The following is a 22,508-nucleotide window of genomic DNA, read 5'->3' on the forward strand; positions in this document are numbered from 1 at the left end:
AAACAAGTTAAAAGCAATTTTTCAAAGAAACTTTTTTTTTTTTTTTTTTTTTTTTTCATAAAATACCAACATCAGTATAAGTTAATGCAACAAGTGAAGAAATTTCTAAGGATGTTAACCTCTCAACAGATTAAATCTCAGGTTAAATGCTAACTAACGATGTTTCTGGTGTTTTAATTTTCCTAAGAAGGGGATTGGATTTTAAACAGCCTTCTTTGCTGATTGTTGATAAATTTATGTACAAGTAATTCTGAGTAGAAAGCCCTGATACAGCCTGGAAACAAATGGAATAAAATGTTCTTGTGTAGTAGCTAATGTCCAAAAACTTGCAATCATTCATATAAAATAACAATAATCTCAATTTATTCCACAATTAATTTGAATTCATTCAACAAAAAGGGGATCTTTAATTGTGGTGAAATGAAAGCCTGCAGTACTTGTGACAAGTGATGGTAGATTTTAATACTTCTGCCATTCACCTGAATTATGTAAATAGGAAAACATGAACCTACAAAATAATTTTGCAATGGAAATGTTTAATAAAACTCCCATTTTGTTACTTGACACACTGGGATATGTGCAATTACTCCATTATCATACATGATGAGAAAAGTCCATACTTATCATGAATACAAGATTTTTTATAAAACTCATTTAGATATTGATGTTCTCTGAAATGAGTTTTCTATTTCAAGATTACCATATCAAGATAAATGTGCCTTATTTTTTGATATGTCTTGTTACAATTTTGGTGTCTATGTTAATGTTTTTTGGGGAAAGGTAGTTTATATAATACTTAAGCTGTGTATCTCCTATTTGACAATGCTGGCCGCACTCTGATCTATGTCCTCCTGCACCAAGTTTGTACTATCTTATTCTGAACATTTTGACTATTTGAATGTATTAATATGATGTCATAAGATGAAAAAAATACTGTAAAATCTAAATTCATTTGCTTTCAAGGAAATTGCAACTTGATGCAGAGAGTTGATAGTAAGCAAGACATAGTTTGCAAACCCATCAAAACACGTGCTTGCCTGTCACACAGACTGTGTGACCTGTGCATTCAGAATCATGTGCCTATATTAATTTTTCAAACTTGCAACCTCAGTTACATTGCCAGTGTTCACATGTTCATATTACTGAAGAATGGAGTCTTACTTGTTGCTTTGTTTTCACATATTAAGTAATTCATATTTAGTGCTGAAGCCATTCAAGTGTGAAAAATATTCCCTAAGTAGAGCTACTGTTTACAGTTAATACATATAAACATGCACTTGAGTATGATTCCATTTACTAGTCTTCATTTATCTTCACACCTCTTACTTCCATCTGTTGTTTATGCTTTCCAAACATCATTGCTTATCTTCAATACTATTGCATGGAAAGTCATTGTAACTGATAAAAAGGTGTGCTATTTTCTAACTCTAATATTACCTACTGTATTTAATTTCATCATTATTGTTCCACGATGTATCAAATTATATCTTGTAGCTACAGGCTATCTTAAAAGAAAACGAAAGTGAAATTTTAATTTCATGCATTGTCACGGGTTGGATTTCTGTCAGAATTGCGTAGATTTCCCTATTTGATTCAATCTACTGTATGTTTTGTAGTTAATGGAATACTTAGCAGAATCTGGTGCAAGTTATATAAAAATGTAAGAACCACTAACCACAAATGGAAGAATCGGATCCACTAAATGGATGTTTTCATGCAATAAACATGTACTGTAAGTTTTCTTAGCTATAGTAGTTGAAAATACCTTTTGTTGTTGTTGTTGGAACTCAAAGCTTGGTAAACCTGCCAGCAGAAGGTTCTCATGACATTTATTTTATTGCATCTTCAGCATTAAAGTGCTTCAGAGACTTTGTGTGTTCTGTGCAAAAGAGCTTTCAAAATACTATTTCAAATTTTGTTAAGCAGAAACGTAAAATTTTGATGCAATAAAGTATTTTGCCTGTTGGAATTGCTTCCAAAAATGTAATTCATATAGCATTGTACCTTTTTCTTCTATCATCAGCTGTACAATCATGATGCCTGAATCTTTCTTAACCAGCAGATTTAGTCTATGTTCCTTTATATTGCATTTGTTTTCTGTAGCAACAGAACAGCCTTCAGTTTGGGATTATTTCTAGAAATCCTTAACTGTGTCAATACTCCAAAGACTGAAAATAAACTTTAATTGGTTCAGAATGTGGCTATTGGTGTTTTTAAAGTTGTTGTTATTATTATATTGGATATTTCAGTGAAGTTATTGTTTCTCGACATACTCACCATCTAATTTGGTTACATATATATATGTTCTTTCTATTTTTTATCTGCTGGTTTTAAAACTACTGGTTAAGAGAACCAAGCATCCTTACTTTCAACCAGTATGGTTTTAAAGACAACGCTGTATAAAAAAAAAAAATGGCTTAAAACCTTGTGATAGCTTTCCATACTAGTTATACCTGTTCTTTTTTTTTTTTTTTTTAATTTTTTACATTCCTATAAAATATCTTTGTTTTTACTTGCTCATATTGTCTGAAACAACTGATTTAAATTGAAGGCTTTTGATATTTTCTCTTGGAAGATTTTATATCTTATGGGGATATGTAAAATAAGATCTAATAAAAGATAATGTTATTGTGAGATGCGTTCAGTGTCATTATTTCATTTTCTGTAACCAGTTCAAAAGCAAAATAAAAGCAATCATAACTTTTGTAGGAAGGTTCAGTATCAGTAACATTTGAGCCTTATCTGTAGTAAAATGCACTGGTTATGAAAGGCGCTGACTACTTCACAGGTAGATGCTAAATCCAGAGACCTAAGCATGTGTGACAACAGGCAGTGGGATGGGCACTTTTTCTTTCACAAAAGAAACTTTGCATTGAATAAAATGGTTCTAATGTAGTAAACGGTGTAAAAATATTGTTTGGATTTTTTTTAATTGATTTAATCTTGTTGTTCCTGATTGCATGGAATGTTTGTTACAGGTTTGCTTCCCACAGCACTTGAAAATTAGGAGCTGCAAGGACAGGTAGTATAAGTTGCAGTCGGTGTTTGAAACTGTTGGATGCTGGACTGGATAGTCTTAGCTATAAATGTAAAAGTATACACAGAAGTCCCCATAATTTTGAAGCTGATATTTCAAGATAAAGAATAAAAGTGTAGTATTATATACTTTCATAATATACTTATTATACATCTATCTGTCAGGCAATAATGGGTATGGGTCCAATCAGTTGCACCACATCACTTTTTTAAGGTCATCCTACCCTAGAATCAGTAATATCAACTTGACCATCTGCATGGAATGCATTCCAGTTACACATAAAATCTGTTAATTCTTGAAATAAAATTTACTGTATTTGATGTATACCTGCGTACATCAAGTTTTAAAATAACTGATGCACCATCTCTGCACATCTGTGGACGCTGAAACTCATTGTTCACATTTAACAGATTATCTGGCTTGTGATGTAGTTGTATATATGAGAAAATGTAAAATTAATGTAGATTCAGTTTGTTGTCCTATTTATTGTTGGATAACAACTCTGTAATAATATGTGGTTATATATTTTTAAGAATACCATCTTTAAGAATCTACAATAACAAAAATCAGCCAAAGGCATTGAATTTTTCTTCTGAAAGAAGGAACATGTGAAAAAGTTTAATTTGTGTTCGAAAATAACCTTTGTTCCTACTGGAGAAACAGTAAGATTTTCTGGTAGTGTTCTTACTAGTACAAAGTATGTCTCCAATATTTCTGTAAATTATAATCTCAAATTGGGAATCTGACAGTCTTTTAATAAACTAATTTTTATGAACTAATCGATACCTACAGTGCATACGGTATCTCTAGCTTTAGTCTGCCAGCATTTCTATGTAGTAGCAATAATGCATTACATATATTATGTTCTGTCTTTTATATAAATTATTTAACAACACTGAGGGTAATGAGAAAATGATTAAATAAAGTTTACATAGTGAATGTAAACTTTTGATGCTTGAACTGTAACGACAGCGATACATTTCAGAGCTTCAGATTCTCCACACAACATATTCTTTCTGCAATATGATAAAGGGATGTCTTTTGACAGTGAGTGAGTCTATGAATCCATTCGTATTATGTGTGTGACTAAACTGGAGACTTGTTTGTTTTGTTTTGTTTTGTTTTGTTTTAATCCCAGCAATGCCTGCCCGCCTTAGCACAACTGTTCCACCACACCATCATGCCATCATGCCGGCATGTGTCTCAGTTCCTCTCAAATCATGACCTGTGAAATACTATAGTCTCTGGCCAAATTGTTGACTGGTGTGCTGTGCTGTCCTGAACTTTGCTCTAACGGAGCAAGAAGATTGTGCTCTGGAGTGGTCTTGCATGTAGCCTTTACTGCTTGGGTGGAAACAAATCCCTGACGAATTCTATGTGAAGGGACTGTTGCCTTGGATCTCTTGCAGCTTTCTTTCTGGATCTGAGGTGTATGAGTATGAAGCCTGTTTCACTTAACATCCAGAGTGTGCCTTCCCTTTCCTTCAGGATGGAAAGCCTAGGACTTGGACTTCTGTCCTACATGCCCCTGCTGAGGCTCAAACCGGAGCATACGTGCATGTGGTAGATAATAGGACACTGCAGTTTTGCCAGCTGGGCCAGGTGCTTCTTCAGACTCTGCTTCCATTAGTGACTTCACTTCAGAAATATCTTGAGAACCATCAGAATTCCAACAGCATAAATCATCAAAATTCCAACAACAACAACGTAACACAGCAGTCAGTCAAGGTGAGCTGAGTTGCCAAAGTGTTTCATACCCTGGGGAAGAATATACATTCCCTGCAGCTGTGACTGGACAACTACTAGGTTGTGTTTGTCCCAAACAGTTCCTGATGTTTTATGTTTTAAACAAGATTTGAGTCACTTGAACGCTAACCTATGTGTAAGCTGTTCATAGATTTTATCTAAGTTCATGGATTTTTTCCAAGCTCACGACAACGGCAATTGGTCATCTTGGGTAAAACCTCATCTGTTCCTCAATGACAGTTTGGTAAGATGCACCTAGAGTTGCGATGGGGCAAAACTGCTCGAGAGATCTGCCTCTGCAAGCTTCACCAAGTATATGACCTTTCAGCTCTTTACAGTGCACTTTACAGAGCTGTCTGAATTTAGACTGGCTGCACTGGCTACCATAGCTTGAGGTGTGCTGAATTTTGACACTCAGCTAGGTCTTAAAGAATTACACAATTTTGATATATATCAGTGAACATGCATGTAAGGTGTGTGCCTTACTTACTTGCCACAACTGCCTCACATTTCTACTACTGCACTTTTCAAGAACATACATTTTTCTTCCTCCATCTAAAAATTCTCTTGAATAGCCTTTAGCTCCATTCTTTTTTTTTTTTTTTTTTTTTCTCCTGCTTCATTTATTTCCTATTTCCCAAAAGAAAATAATCTATGCTTTAATAAAACAGAATTGTGTGTTATCAGGGATCCATAAATCATCGGTTCTCAACAAGACAGACCACTGAGTTTACATAGGTAGATCTCAAATCTCTAAATTACTAACTTTACATGATGAAACTTCCATCTGAGCACCTATCAGTTATACACAATGACCTATCAGTTATTACCAAAGTTTACTTATTACCTTCCAGAAGTCATCTGCTTTTAAATACTCTGATGATTTTAACCAACGATAGGGCAAGAGGGAGTGGCCTCAAGTTGCACCAGGGAAGGTTAAGGTTGGAAATTAGAAGACATTTCTTCTCAGAAAGAGTAGTCAGGCATTGGAGCAGGTGGAGGAATCACCATCCCTGGGGGTGTTTAAGGAAAGGTTGGACATGATTTAGTGGGTGACATTGGTGGTAGGGAGATGTTTGGACCAGATGATCTTGGAGGTCTTTTCCAACCTTAATGATTCTATAATTCTGTGAAACCTTCAACTGCAGACCTTGTGGTAATGCCCAGTGTTAAGGCTTTGGGCACCAGGCACCGTTTAAGATCAACCTGCTCACATCAGTGACTGACAAAGACAGGGATTTCTTTGGTATGTGTTGCTTTCTCTTGGAGTTCTTAGCACATGTTTTGTAACCTTCTATTTTGCAGAAGCAGATAGGCATGATCATAGAGATATATTTAGTTTGGAAAAAGTTCCAGTTCATGTAACTTGTGTATACAAATCTCCTTAGAAAGACTGAGATGCAGCGGTGGTGATTTTACCCAGCTGGGCAAGAATTTCCCGAACAGAACCTGCGGGGGCTGCCCACAGGCAGCAGCTCTCCAGGAACTGCTCCCACATGGCTCCATACCACGGGGTCCATCCCCCAGGAGCAAACTGCTCCAGCACGGGTCCCCCACGGGCAGCAGCTCCCCCCAGCCCCCCTGCTCCTGCGTGGGCTCCTCTCCACGGGCTGCAGCTCCGGCCTGGGGCCTGCTCCTGCGGGGGCTCTCCATGGGCCGCAGCCTCCTCCAGGCCACATCCACCTGCTCCAGCGGGGGCTCCTCCACGGGCTGCAGCGTGGAGATCTGCTCCATGTGGGACCCATGGGCTGCAGGGGGACAGCCTGCTCCAGCAGGGGCCTCTCCACAGGCTGCAGGGGAACTGCTGCTGCCTGCCTGGAGCACCTCCTGCCCTCCTGCTGCACCGACCCAGGGGGCTGCAGGGCTGGCTCTCACCCCTCTTTCCCAGCTGCTGTTGCCCAGCAGTTCTTCCCCTTCCTTACCTCTGCTCTCCCAGAAGCCCACCCAGCATCGCTCCCTGGCTCAGCTCTGTCCAGCAGCAGGTCCCTTTTGGAGCAGCTGCAGCTGGCTCTGCTCTGACATGGGGCAGCTGCTGGGCTCTGCTCACAGAGGCCTCCCCTGCAGCCCCCCACTACCAAACCCTTGCCACATAAACCCAATACAGCAGCCCAATTCCTTTTCCAGAAATTAGAACTTTTGCCTTTGATCTCTTTAAACCATAGTTTTTTACCGGAGGAACATCAAGAAAAGAGTGAAACCAAAGTTTTCAAGTTTTGAATTTTTTGGTACATACCAGCTATAAGTCAATTCCAACCATTCCTCTGCACAGCAGTTGTCTTGTACTATTGTAAAAATCAAGCAATAATGTACTGAGAACAAAATTATGTGATAGGAATTACACACGTATTATTGTATGCAGAATGCCTAAATCTACTAGGATCTGCCATCTTCTAAGATACTGAAAGTAGGTAAGCTATTTTTGAAACAAAGACAACTGTAATATTTCTAGAAAAGGTAAAAAAAATACCTGTAAGTATAGATGAATTATTTGTTGGACTTTGCTGGACAAAATTGAGAAACAGCCATACAACAACCAGTCCCTCAAGTCACATTAAAGACAGAATCAGCAACCTGATTGTGCTGGATCAGAAAGTTCTCTAGAAAATGGAGAAATGGAGGATATTAATGTTTTAGCCAACTTGAAATTTAATAACTGAAAAGATCTTCAAAGATTACAGCAGTAAAAAAAACCCTGCTGAAAGAAAATAAGCAGTTCCAGATGACAGTGAAGGTCTTTTTTTTTTTTTTTTTGATGACACCAGTTAAATGCTATCAGCCACACTGTACATTTACAGCAGTCGTTCTCAATTCCCACAAAGAGTTGAGAAGGAGAAAGCAAATTGTTTCAACCCAACTCAATCAAATGTCCAGATATTTTGAGAAAAATCTTTGTTGACTTACTTGGCTTGATTTGGAATGGTGGCCAAAAGGAATAGCTGTGAAAATGAAAAAAAAATCAGAGAGGGTTTGATAATGGCATTATGTAGTTCTCTTTTCCTGGCTGTGTGGTTCTGTTCTACAGCAGCATTTCTTCCATGAGGAAAAGCTGAGGAAGCTAGGACTCTTCAGCCTGGAGAGTAGGAGATTCATGGGGAAATCTCTCCAGAGTATAGGAATACATGAAGGGAGGGTGCAAAGAAGATAGCTCGTGGCTCTTTTCGGTGTTGTGCAGTGCCAAGACAAAAGGCACTGAGCACAATCAGGAGCACAGGAGGCTCCATTTAAACACAAGGAAGCATTTCTTCACTATGTGGATGATGGAGCACTGGCACAGGTTGCCCAGAGAGGCTGTGGAGTCTCCTTCCTCTGGTGGATTCTCAGAAGCCACCTGGACATGGTCCTGGGCAACCTGCTCTGGATGGCCTTGCTTAAGCAGGGTGTCAGAGCAGATAATCTCTAGAGATCCTTTTCAACCTCAACTGTTCTGTCATTCTGTGTTGCCACGTGGCTCATTCCTGCCAAAGGAAGGAAAGGCTTCTTTAGAAAATCCAAACTTGTACAAGATCTACTTGTGTGTTTGAACATGTGAGACCAAAGATGATAGATTAAAGCTGAGAGTAGGAACAACCTTTATAAAAAATGATTTTACAGGTGCACTGTGCAGTACTGAACATTTCCAGGAAAAACTGGAAACTGGCAAGTTTAGAGATGAATTTGGACTTGTACTTTAAAATGCCTAATGGAGATGAAATACATTAGGATAAGCCTTGCTGTATGAAACTCTTGCAGCCGTGTACTGAGAAAAACATCTCTGCAAATGGAAAATGACCTTTGTTCACAAATCTCTTTGTTAATATCCATGACTGTGAAGAGGAATATTATCTTTGTTCCACATATTTTGAATTATTATGAACAAGGATCAGCTCCAAGCTAAAATAAATTAAGCAATATGAGTCTGATGAAAACAATATGTCAAAAGATTGAATACAGCTGTTATAAATGTTTCAGTTCACAATGCAGCATGCTAATAAAACTCCTTCACCCAGGATAAAGAAGTAAGGTATGCATACCAGAAGGAAACCATCTATTTTGACAGTTTTAAAATCAGTCCCATTGCATTTGCTTATACCATGGTAAATGAACTCTATTGGCTTGGCTATTGTACAAGAAAAAGAATCAGTGAAAACCCTAATGTAACTGCAAGACAAACCTCTTAAAATGGTTTTGGCAGAGATCCACAGCCTATACACTGAGCTGGTCTCAAAAAGGACAAATTGAGTTGTGAGATTTCATTCACCAAAACTTGGGACATTGGAGTATAAGCCAAGATGCTAATAATTGGGCCAAGTTGGATTTTAGTATAGTTGACAAATGTGTAATTGTTGTTAGGAAAAATGCCTTATAGTTAGGAAAAATGCCTTATGAGTTTGTGGAGGTTCATTTTTAAAGATATGGTCTATGTGAAACTCAGGATTTGTGGACTATCTGTAGCTTTCCAATATGGAATATGTGAGGAATAGCTGAAATATGAAAATCAAAGTTTGGGAGATTTTAGCTGTTAAAACTTCTACAGACCTGGATCAGAAATGAATCTCCATTCATTTTGTGATTTATTTATTTTTTTTATTTATGAGAAATAGATAACATGTTGTAGTTTTGTTTGTTTGTTTGTTTGTTTGTTTTTAATTTTTTAATACATAAAATATGAAACAGTGAATTATGTAAGCACTAGCCGAGAGGGAAAGTCAGCTACATATTCATTCCTTGATGGTGGAATGGGGAAAAGAAGAAAGTTCTTTCAAGCTAGGAATAAAGAGCAGTCTTCTAAATCCAAGAGAAAAAGTGGCTATTTTTCACTTGTTTAGTATGAGACAGGTATGGGGGTAAGTGTTAAAATGGCACCACCTAAGTATATGCCAGCAGCAATAAATAAATAAATAAATAAATACATAAATAAATGAGATCTCATTGCTCAAGGCTTTATCAAAACCCATAAAGAGTCAGTCTTCCATCAGTCCACCCCTGTGTTTCATTTAAAAATACACAAAAACAGCACATACCCACCAGCGACACATATATTTCATCCAGTCTGCAGGAATGTCCTATCACCTCTGTCAAGATTTCTAGAAATCAACAACATAAGATCAATAAAAGACCAATAAAAGTTCAATTGACCTTTATATTGCCAACTGTGATCAAAGTGCTTACGAGGCTTTCTGGGCATGCTCACTTTCACTTTGGCACTGCCTGCGTCATGAGGCGCCCAAAGTCTTGTGACTGTGGCGATAGACAGCATTTCTGACAAGCAGGTCGCAGAGTGACTGGTTTGGAAAGGTGATGGCTGTGGCATGACGGGAGGTGAAGAATTGTGGGTGCTCCTCCTCTAAAAGTGAGGACAATAAATTAAACACCACTTCAGATTTGGATCAAACCGGACACTGAGATTCAGAGGATTTTTCTCAACTGTCATTGGTACACAGTAACTTGGCACAGATGTTAAATTTAATTTTGTGTTCTGCACTTGGCTTTAAAAGTAGGTATTGGCAAGTCGAAACTAATCCAAAGGGCAAAGGAAAAATGTTTTTGTGGTAATGCCAGATCTGTGATAATACAAAGTGATTTCTCTTGTCTTGCATAAAGCCTCATACCATGTTTGAAGGCTATTCCTTATTTGCTGAAAGATGGTATCTTGGTACAAGCTACAACCTTTGAACAAAGTCCACAGAGTTGCAACTGGCCTGTGAAAACCTAAGTCTGCAGATATGAAATTGAACTTGAGGAAATGTGAATCATGTCAGAAATGATTAATTATTTTAGCTAGACAATCAACAAAGAGAAATTTCCATGGGCAAAAAGAAAACTGAAATTGCTCAAAACTGGATAACTTCCCAGACAGCCATGGATGGAAGGATTTTTGTTGGAACAGGCTCTTATTATGCATCATCTGCTTGTGGATTTGCCAGGTTTTCAGAACTACATCAGTTAGATAAGAAACTCTGGGTTACACTATAGTGTAAAGCTGGAAATGTTACGGTAACGGTTTACATGCTTATCTACCTATAATATTTTTTATACTGGATGCAGCTTTGGAGGCAGAGTTTTTGAAAATCTGATGTTCGTATTACAAGAAAAGCTAAAATATTTAAGAACTCATTGAGAGAATTGAATATTCAGATATTTTCCCTGCATTTTATATCACTCTTACTATGGGAGGAAGTCTGCAATTAACTGCAGAGCTCTGTGGTCTAATATGTGGGACAAGAGACTAGCAATCTGAAATTATGTTACAACAATTTTGAATTCAGTCCTTGTTCAATCACCACCCTTCAGGAAAATAGCAACAAATTTGCTGTGAAAAAGATTTGGTTTGCTCTAGAAGAGGAAATACATATTAATGCTCTAATAATTAGAAGAAATAAAAATATTTGTTTCCACTACTGGTAAATGTGTATAGGATATCAGACTATAGAACACATATTAGCAGACTACAGAACACATATTAACAGATAGCAGACTCAAGAACACATATTTATTATTTACTTATTTTTAAGGTAGAGAGAGAATTATATAAATTTATGCAGCTGGCAAATCAACAGGCCATCTTAGAAATAATCCGTCTTAGAAATAGAATTCACCCTCAAGTCCATGATAAATGAACTGGTGCCTGGTCACAGAGAGAATGCTTGGATCTCAGAGATTAAATATTCCATGGAAGAGAAGTAAACCATTTAATGATCAGAGCATGAGTCCACTGTTTATACCAGGAAGAGGGAGGTTTGAGACTACATCATTATTTTAGAAAGCTGGACTTCCTGTAGTTCTCAAAACTTCAGTCAAGGTAAGAGAGAATTTATCTGGGGATAAAGGAAATCTGACAATAGATGACTACTGCAGAAAATTGGACTGAGTGAGCATCTAGCCAAGACTGTCTAAAAACAGATTACACTATTACATTGCTGTTAATATGTCTGGGATTTGGCCTGGTGACTGTAGTAGTACAAGAGATATGAAACTTACTAACTAGAAACAAAAATTTATAATGAATGCCTCCCACCCCCTTTAAAACAATAATTTATTACAGGTTAATGGAGAAATATGAACCTATAGTGTTTTGGCAAACTGAGATATTTGGATTCTAAAAATTCATATTTTCTTAGGAAACATGCAACCTTCTATAGTATTTGGAGGTAACAGTGGGGACTGGCAGGACTACTTTTGTTGACTACAGCTAGAAAGATGAGATCAATGTACAGCATCTGGTTGCACAACAACAGTCAGCGACAATCTGGTTGGCACACTGCAGCATTTCCCATAGCTGAGCTTCAGCAGGCAACCCTATAAAACTCTTGTCTGAGATCTTGGAAAGCACAAATGGATTTCTCTCATTTGGACAGTGGACAAATCCAGCTAACTCACAATCATTTCATTTGAATGGAGAAAATGTGAGGGTAACTTCTGACAAGCCAAAGGGAAAAGCCCTTAAAAAAAAAAAAAAAAAAAAAAAAAAAAAAAAGATTTGTTTCTTCACTCTGCAAAGAAGCCCATCTCTGAAATAGGTAGAGCTCATACAATGAGTCTGACCCATGCAAACAAAACAATGTGTAACTTGAATGCTTGAATGTGGGTCACAAGCACTTACCTGGATTTCTTCATTAAAGATTGCTTGAGGACTCTTTATGATAAGCGAATACTGAAATATTCAATGTTGAGGTTCTAGCTGTGGAAATGCTCTAAAAATATTGTGCCTGTGAATTAGTACAGAAAAGACAGAATAAACAGTTTTTGGAAAAACACAGCATTCCTCAGGTTGACCTTGAAAGATGTCTTGCTCTAGTGGATGAAGGCAGAAAGAGGAATGACATTTTTCCAAACAGCAGTTGTGAATATTAGTAAGCATCTTTTATTACTTCTACAGTCAGGAAAAGACTAATTGCTGGTTTTGATGGGTGTAAAGCTTTATTTTAGATGTATGATAGAAAAGTACATTTATTTTAAGGAGGCAATGTCACATATATCACATACAGCCCGTGAAATCTGAGGTTTCTGGGCACTTTAATTTTTGCACAAATTTATTGTTCAGTCTTGCTATAGCTTCCATAATGTGTTTGAATGTTTCATCATGACATGGAAATCATTTATTTAGATATTCTGTTCCAAGTCATTAAGAACTTTGAAAATTAGAACCGAGGCCTTGGATGTGTTTGTCTTAGAAAGGACCAGTGCATAAGGCAGAGGTTGCATTTTAATGTTTGTATGGTACACTTTGTCATGAAATGAAGTACGAAAAGCATTCAGTAATCTCATGTCGGAGTATATACCATGGCAGCAACCGTACAGACTGCTGTGGAAAGAAAAGCCTTCATCAACTGGAGGCTAATTTTTCTGTTGGTTCTCTGCACTCAGTCTACAGGGAGAGTAAATAGGCCTTCTGAAGAGTGAATCAAAGAAAGAGTCAGCTCTGAGGTGCACTGAAACTTTACCTGCATGACGCTCTTCACGTCCATTCAACGTGCTCACAGGGAGATCAGTGTTCTGGGGCTTAACTTTATCTTTTGGAATATCATTTTACATCAACAGCTTGGACACAGAACTCACAGAGCCAATAGAATATTGAATACATGTATGTATATGTATTGAGTTAGAGAGACAGAAAGAAGAATGTAAAGCTAAAACGCAAAATGAAATATTTTTGGAAACTTATATAACAATTTAGTTGGAGTGAAGACTCTAAGATCAACATTGCTGCAATATATAGGCTATATCGGCAGATTTTATACATGCACTTTCTGTCACTGAAGTCTGGGCTCTGGCTGAAAGCTGCTGAAATTACTTTTCCTTTGTCCATGAACTCAACCTCCCTCTTGCAGCTGAACAGAATCACAGTTTTTCATTTGGTACTCCATGTAATGAATGCATAAAAGCATTTTTATGATCACCCAAGATAGTAAGCTTTGTGATTACCACCTGACTAATGCTAGAGCCTTGATTTGCACTGAAACAACAGTCTTCCTGTAGGCAGCATGCTGGCTGGTATTGTAACAGAAATGCTCCTGTCAGATTCAATGGCTGAAAAGCCAGTAAGCCATGACGCAGATTCACATTGCTCTTCATAGGGTTTCTTCCTCCAGGAGAGAAGTCCAACACGTTTGCTTACATCCCTGATGTTTTCCCAGCTGACTCGCAGGTGTGGAGGTAGGCATGGGCAACCTCCTCCAGGGAGGTGAGGAGGGGCTTGCACCCTAGGGCTGCGGTGGCTGGTGGGGCATCTGTGGCAGGCAGGCAGGTACTACTCAAGCTCTGGAAAGCTGATTGCTGTGGCCAGGTCAGTCTGCAGTGACTTCCCTCTGACTTTCTGAGATCATCTGTTATTAGGCAAGAGTTAGCGCAGTCAGGATGGCAGGCTGTCAAGACTGTGTCACGTTAAAATGGGAGAAAATATAATTTCCTTTAAACCTAAAGTGGTACTGCCTGGATGACATGACAGAATCCCAGTTTTTAAATGAACACTCTTTTGCACTTTCTAATACTTTCCAAGTATTTAATATGTTAAATATTCACCACATAATGTTTTTATATGCTTAATGTATTTATATATTTTGCAAATATTGGTGTATATATATATATATAAAAGCTCCAAGCCCAAGCAAACAAAACCAAATCAAACCAAACCAAACCAAAAATAATCTACAGTTAAAAATTATGCACATATTAAATTGTTTAGTGAAGTGATTACAGTGTTCTGTTTTCAATGTATGGTTTTGTATACTGTAGAGTTCTGCTACCTTTTTCTTGTCTGTATTTTTAATTTAAAGAAATTTATTTCATTATGAGGTACTCTGAAAAAAATCATTTTTTATATCTCAACATAATATGTGTTAAGAGAAAACTCTTTGGAATAGATAACTTTTTGAAAATAAGACATTTGAAAATTTTCATTTTACTGTTATACCTATAAGCTCCTCTACCTTCTTACAAAATCCTTAATTAATACACAAATCTGTTTCTCTGAATCTTTCTCTTTGCAATTTATGTCAGGCTATCATGTAGAGATTTGATCATTAACCAGGAACATTGCACTTCCAATTTATAAATAGATTATTTTCACCAATCTGCTAGAATATAGGCAAAAGAAGTACTCACATCTGATTCTTGTTGCCATGACAATGGCTTTGGTCTCTTTTTTGTGCTTGGAAGAGTTTGCTTTCTTCCTCCAAGTCTGATGCTCAGCTTGCTCTTACTGCTCCAAATTCCTCACATGAAGAAAGATAAGATAAGGTTAATAGAAGACTAACAACAACAAGATAAGAAAACATGTTTGATTGTAAGTATGCCTTCAAATACAATTGAGAAAATGTTGTGAATACAGAAATCCTTAAAATGTAAGTCTACGCATGGCCAAGCTTGCTTGTCTATACATCTCTCTTTTTTTATAAAAAAGGGTGATATAGTTCAGCGAAGGATATAATAATTTTGATAAACTTTTCACTGTAATTTGTGATGAGCTCTGTGTCTGAAATCAGCCACCCAAATTAAAGTCTAATTTACATTCCTGAAGCTCTACTGTGTTCTCCTGCTGACACCTTGGACAACAGAGAGCTTTGCTATTCTAGCTCACTTTCTCAATTGTTCAGTATTTAAACATTTCCTGCATGAGCAGTCAGCTAGTGCAATGGTATATTCATTTCTGTCTGAAAAAAAAAAAAAAAAAAACAAAAAAAACACTGCAGCCATTCCCCTTCTAGTTGCTCTAAGGCTATAAGTACAACTCTGAGTTTAGGACAGAAAGTTTTACTATTTCTTCTTCACTAATTTAGCAGTTTTTAGTCCAGTGATGTCTACCTCTTAACATGTAGTGTACTATTCACTGGCAAAAATCTCTGAGTCTTCCCTATAGTACCATTCTCTCCATGTAGCACTGCTACAGTCCTTTCAGTAGCACATAGCAGTAGCTCTCCTAGTGCACACTGTGTGCATATCTTGCTCTTCATTGGTTATTTTACTAGTAGTTGCATGCCTGTTTTTCCAACATTTTGTTATCACATGCCAATATTTTCTTGAGTATGTTGCAGAAAGTTAACCACCAGTGTCAAAAACTCCCATCTAACTTACAAATGAAAGATCCTAGAAAGTGCCTGAGAGATGAAGAACAATAATTAGTGCTTGCAGATATCAGAAATGTAGCCTAGTTTTTGGATTCACAGAGATAAAGGGAAGTTATACAGTACACAGGCAACACCATTAACCTCCTGTTCACATCCGATAAAAATGGCATTTGTAGAAGAACCTCGCTTCTGAATCACTTTTATATTGGTATATCTGCCTTCCTAGCTACACAGATAAAGCTAAAAGCCATAGTTTGCAGTAGTAGAGCCAGAAAGGCCCTATGGATTTGTGATCATACTCCCTTGCATCATAATAAGTCAGATGTGATTCAAAGAAAGCTGGGAGGATTTGTGCTGGATCCCTTCAGTGTTCTGGAAACATCTCTGGCTCTTGCTGTGTTGGAAAATTTGCACATTAGGCTGTCTAGTTGCATTTTTCTTTCCAAATCTAAGTCTGATGTAAGCTGCTACAAACTCTGTGTAATGGGTACGTGCTGCCCCTCAAAGAAGGAAGATGGTGATAGTATTGCCATTTAGCATGAGAAGGTTCTTGGACCTTCTGAGTTTACCCGTATTTGTTCCCTCTCACAGACACCTCTCTCTCTCAAGATGAGATAGCCCTCTGTTTCTGGCTTTGGTATGTGCAATTTAAAACCACTTCTGTGCTGACTTTGGCAACTGTGATGGAGATTGTGCTCAGTCATTATGAAAGTGGCCTAGAGAGAACTTGTTTGTTTGCATTTTCTTGTCCTAAAGGGTGTGTACTATGTGTTTTCTCTGAGAAGCCCCAGGTCACTTTCCAGTGAATTCTGCCAGTTTGCTATTTGCATCAGACAGTAATGAGTATAAATCATAAATGCTCAGCTATTTCAGCCAGTCTTTTGTGACGCTAGGGTTTTCTGGCTGCAGATTGACATGATTGTGTGAATTGGTCTTGAAATGCATCCGTAGTCCTGAATTTGCACCCCAAATGTCAGCTGGAATTTCTAGGGATTCGGAGTTGGACATGCCACTGTTAAGCTGAAGGGATAAGTTTAAGGGCTGTAGAGATAAGAAAGCTGTTAACCCCTGTGGTTCACTTTAACCTTCTCATAAACTTTATTCTCTTTACTTGTTCTGCTATTCTAATATGTCCTTTCCAGTGAGTCTAATTCTGCTAAAATCTTCTGTGAATATTGGATTAAAACACAATAGAAAAGTGATGTAAGGCTTTCCCAAGAACTACTCTCTAGCAAAAAGAGTATCTTTCTGACAATCACAGAGTTTTATACTAGATCAGAATATGTCTTAGAGTTTACAAAGAAGCCACTTTAGATACAAAGAAGGGTAGTTAACTTATAAATATTTTTGTATGGAAGTTAGTTTATAGTAACATATACAAGATAACAGGTATGCCACACTTAAAGGTGATTAGATTCTCAGGAAGTTTGTTTCGATTCAGCTGCTTCTAAAAGAAAGGTTGGACCTGGTGCCTAGGGACATGGTTTAGTGTGTGACACTGGTGTTAGGATGATGGGTGGACCAGATGATCTAGGAGGTCTTTTCCAACCCTAACGATTCTATGATTCTATGAGTAAAGATATTAGGCTGTGAATTTAAAGAAAGATTCTTTCCCTGTGCATGTCAAAAAAATGTACTGCCCCTCTTCCAGTACACAAAGCTCTTCCAGCTCTGTCAGCATCCTCTGGTACCAAAAGGACAGCTCTACAGAACTAGGAAAGCATGATGCTTTTGGAGGCTCAGTCCACTTCTCTCCTCTTTTACAGAATACCACACGTTGTAAAAGCAGAATGGCTTGTGACTCCTCAGATCAAGAATTGATACCTACAATTATATCAAATACTTGCCCTTTTTATTATTACCTTTGTAAATAACATCCTTTAATATTAAGCTGTTAGACAGTGGATCTTTAATTTTTTTTTTTATCACTGCAAGTCAGAATGTTCTCTGTTGTAGATGACACACCACATCTGTTCCTTAGCTGGGAATGCACAGGGTAGCTTTAGAGTTGCAGGGGAAGGGGGATAATATTGTGAACAAATATGCATAAGCAGCACAATTGTGGGAGGCATTTTGGCTCAAATGGCAAAGTCAGAGATCCAAATTTGCAAATTTTATTTCATCTAGATGAATATTCAGAGGAGATACTTATCTCATGAATATCTCTCTGGGACCAAGGATTTAAAATATATAGAACTTAAAAGATGGATGATCTCTCTCACTTTGTCTTGTAGCTGTTGAAAATCATGAAATATTAAAAGTGATGTCAGCTACCTTGAAAATAACAGGCTGCTGTATGACTCTTAGAGAGCAGATATTTTTTTATTTATATTTTTTCCCCAATATTGAGATATTAAAAATTCTGTTATACGGTAATTTGTGCTGGCCAGCAGGATGGTAGTAGAGGAGCACAGTAAGTAGTGTATACATTAGAAAATAAATATATGCTAAAAAGAAAATGTATTCAAATATTAAACTTGCATATCCTTTACCATGATACTTTGCTCTGTAGCAGCTCAAGCATCTCTCTGCTATCATTTGTATTTACTCTCATTTTATCTGGTGTGTTATGGTGTGCTGTGACTTGAATGTGTTTACTAACTGTCCAATTAAGGAAGTTCCAAAAGACTATAGATTAGCCAACTAATGGAGTAAAAGTATTTGTGTTTTAGGTTCTTGAATGTCAGTCTCTGAGATGATGACAGAAACTGATAATGGGATATTATGATTTCTAATGGATAATTCTTAGTTACCATTCATTTTCTACTAGGCTGGTGATTTCAGTTTCCCCCATAGGTAAAAGTGATTTAATCTGGCAAATCTCTGGTGCTGAAGGGGTTTCATCCAAGAAATGTCTAGGGCTCATCACTTACACTTCCTGTCTGATTTGATAGCCTGACTGACATATGGTGAGAGAAATTATTCTTTAATTCAGTAAGAGGTGGATGACCCCCTTCAGCTGGCATTCTCTGAAGCTGCTAATGAACACACATGACCCAGTCTTCTCTGGGAGAGATTATCACCCAAAAGTGGGCTGATAAGTATCATCCTGGTATCAGCTGCCTTAACTGCTGAACTGTGCATAATTTAAAGATGTTCCCTTGTCCCGTGACATCCTTCAGTTCTCAGCAGCTTGTTTGAAACTCACTCTGCATCAGTATTAAAAATGACACCACACTTTTTGTTTGCTTCAGTCTTTTCCCCCACGTAACTTTATACATGGCCCCAGCCTCTTTTAGTAGTTAAGTTCATCAGCGAGACCAAGCTTCTGAAGACGTGCTAGGTAGAATGAACATATGTTTATTTTTCATCACAAAAATTCCCTACACAACAGTTGTTGTAGAGTCTGAGCACAATCCAAAACTCCCAACAAATATGTTTTTAAACTGGTAGATAATGGCTACTCTACCTAGGATATTTCTGTGAATCTTTCCCAATGCTAATACATCCAGAGGTGATTACTAAAAAAACGAACAAACAAAAAAGTGAGGGGATAGTTAAGAATAACTGTTCTTTCTCTAGGAAAGTTTCAGGCAAGTACTTTCATAGCCTACCTTTCTCCCTCACAGTCCTGGCTCCAGCTGCTTAAGTCAGAGAAAGTGAATGGGAGAGAGCTACCCAGACCCTCTCATTTCCATATAAATTGAAGAGCAGAAGGCTTGGACTGCTCTGGTAAGAATGAGGGTGTAGCAATCTTTGCTTAACAATGTCAGTACACTTGTACCCATGGTATGAATATATATATATATATATATAGGTAGTCACAAACACAATGCACTGTTTATTTTAACAGTAAGAACAAAGCATAAAGACAGAATAAAGCATAAGAAACTCAGTATTGAATAAAAACGTTTCCGAGTGTCATAAGCATAAGCAGAGAGACTGATCTATATACCATTCCCTGGGCAGGTGTAGCATCTTCAGACATTCTTCAGACATTTCTTCCAGGTGCATTTGTCTCACATGCTATAAAAGCTACCTCAATGGCTAACCTTTTAATCTTATTTAAAAAAAAAAAAAGAAAAAAGAAAAAAAAAAGAATTGCAGTAGTCTTGTACTTTCATAGGATTTTCTGTTAGCTGTTTGTTGTTAAGAGGCTAAGGAGAAGTATTTTTTTTTCTTCTTCTTCTTCTTTTTTTTTTTTTTTCCCACTTTTTCCTTCTTTTTAAAATTTGTGTGTCTCTGTCCTATTTGCCAACAGACCGCACCTGTATGCTGAAAAACGAGATCTTCCAGTACCAGATTCATAAATTATTAGAAGGCACTTCTATATCTCTTAGAATCGTAGCAGGTTATTTCTGAGTTAATCTTTTTAAACTCATAAATAAGCAATAGTACTTATCTATGATTGATCTATAGCCTAGCAAAACATATCTGCTATTTTTTTTAGGCATTTAAGTAGTAATGAGTTTTAGGAAAAGATTTGAATGGAATGAGAGGGCAATACCTTATTTATTGCATGAGAAATTCATTAATTTATCTAAAGGTTTACTATTCATGTCAATATTTGCATCTCATGACCAACAGAGAGAATACAAAGTTATTGGTTATTATGTGATATGCTTACTTATTTTGTTGGTATGCAAAACAAATGTTTAATTTTAATTGGTCTCTTCTGATTCTAATCTGTTTGAATGTTTTCTAATTTTCATTTCAATCATTTTTGTGATATAAGGAGTTCTGTAAGTTCTTAAATTTATATTCATAAAGAAAGGATTTTATTTTGTTAATTATATTTTTTTTATTTCAGGCCTTCCAGATCACTTACCATAGTGAAATACATGTGATATAATGGACAGATTCTATCTGCTAGGGAATGAAAAATGTCTGCTACTTTTCTTTCTAGATCTCACATTTCTCTGACTCGGGGAATTATCAGTGGTGTGAAGGATAGTGGGAAACATCACTCCCACATTTGGTGATATATATTCTGTATCAAATCTCCCTGCCTTGAATGTTCTCTGACTTCAGTAGCTTCAGGACTGCATGAAGATTAAATTCTTTTTAACATTATTGTAGACTGGATCTCTTTGAAACTAGAGTCTTTCTTGTGAAGCTATTCTGGCATTTGGTACAACACTTTGTCCAGAATACACTAACTAAGCTTGCAACAACACTGATTAAGTTGATACTTAAACATCTTTACTTAAACTTAACTTCTCTGTTGGTATGTAAATATCTTTAATCAGACACATGTGTTTTCATTTTGGATCTATGTATATTTATCTTTGTTGTTGTTGTTGTTGTTCCTATAGTTCATATGCTTTCATATTCTTTTGGCACTATTCAGGATTAGGGATTGTAACATATATATCAGAAACTGGACAACTGGACTCAGAGATGAATTTCAGTGTGGCTAAGTGCATGCAGGAAGTTGTATATTCAAACAATTACAGGAATCAAATTAGCAATTACAGAGGAAAAAAGATCCAGGAGGCACGGTGTATGGTTCTCTGAAAATGTCAGTTCCAGTGGTTGGTGGCAGGCAAGATGAAAAACAGAATACTGGGATTTACTGTTAGAAGGGGAGTTAAGAAAACAAACAACAACAACAAAACCAAACAAACAGACAAAACAAAAAACCAAAATGCTGTTGTGAATTTCAACAAATGAATAGCATGCCTCTGACTTGAATATTGCCTGCAGTTCTAGTTATTTAATCTTTCAAAAGATATAGTGGAACTAGAAAAATTAATGGATGCCTAACAGGGATGATTTGAGTGACTCCTGTATGAGGAAAGTATGTGAAAACACTGAATAGAAGATAATACAAAGGCAGAACTGAAAAACGTTCATAAAACTCTGAAACTTAAATGGTTGTGGACACAGTACCTAGAAAATTTCTTATTACCTTTTTATGTCATAAGAACTGGGTAGACCAGTGTGAAATTATTGAATAACAGATTTAAGACAAAAGTAGTATGACTTGTGGAAACACGGTGGTAAACAGATTCAAAAAGAGGTTAGATAAATTCAGAAAAGACAGATCTCCTTGGTGCTGTTAAAAGCAATAGCTCAATTATAACCCCTAGTTATGAACATTCCTAAACCTTTAACTGTTGGAAGCCAGAGTATATCAGGGTATGGATTATTTTATAGTGGTCTTCTAGTAATGTTATCCTCTGCTTAAAAATAATATCTTGATCACTGTTTGTTATGTTAATACACCCTGAGTCTAACCAGTCTAGCAACCATTAAGCAAAAATTTTTACATGATTCATATCACATAATAGTCACCCTAGACAACTTTGTGTCTACTCTTATCAGTGACATCCATTTATGTAAAATTATGGACAAGATTATCTCCAACACAATTTTTCTGAAATAGTGGTGGTAGGAAAATAGGTGAGATTCAGGTATACACCTGAAGTCCTGTGTTGGGAAAGAAAAATAAAGGACTGGGTCTTTTTCCTCCAGTTTTTGACTATTCGTAATATTAAACTTCTTGTAACCTTGAAAACAATCTGAAAAATGAGCAAGTATGTTTTTCTCAGGTCCTCAAAGATCATCCAGGTTTGACCTCCAATGAATTCAGGAATGGAAAGAAGAAAGTTACATTTGCTGCGAGTCTGGAATACTTCAAAAGCACACAAAAGGTACATAGTCTTAAAACACATTATTGAAGACAGGCCCACGTGTTTTTTTTTTTTTTTTTTTTTTTTTTTTTTTTTTTATTATTTTTT

At 36.8% G+C, this 22,508-nt stretch overlaps 1 long non-coding RNA gene across 1 annotated transcript in view; it reads right to left on the reverse strand.

The window, feature by feature from the left end:
* Window positions 1–194, reverse strand: part of LOC118156127 — a 404-nt gene extending 210 nt beyond the window's left edge. The window contains exon 1 of the long non-coding RNA XR_004746164.1: window positions 32–194. This is a non-coding gene — a long non-coding RNA (uncharacterized LOC118156127). The remainder of the gene's footprint in view (window positions 1–31) is intronic.
* Window positions 195–22,508: the final 22,314 nt, after the last annotated feature.

This window comes from Oxyura jamaicensis, chromosome Z (genome assembly GCF_011077185.1).
Source record: "Oxyura jamaicensis isolate SHBP4307 breed ruddy duck chromosome Z, BPBGC_Ojam_1.0, whole genome shotgun sequence".
Lineage (NCBI taxonomy): Eukaryota > Metazoa > Chordata > Aves > Anseriformes > Anatidae > Oxyura > Oxyura jamaicensis.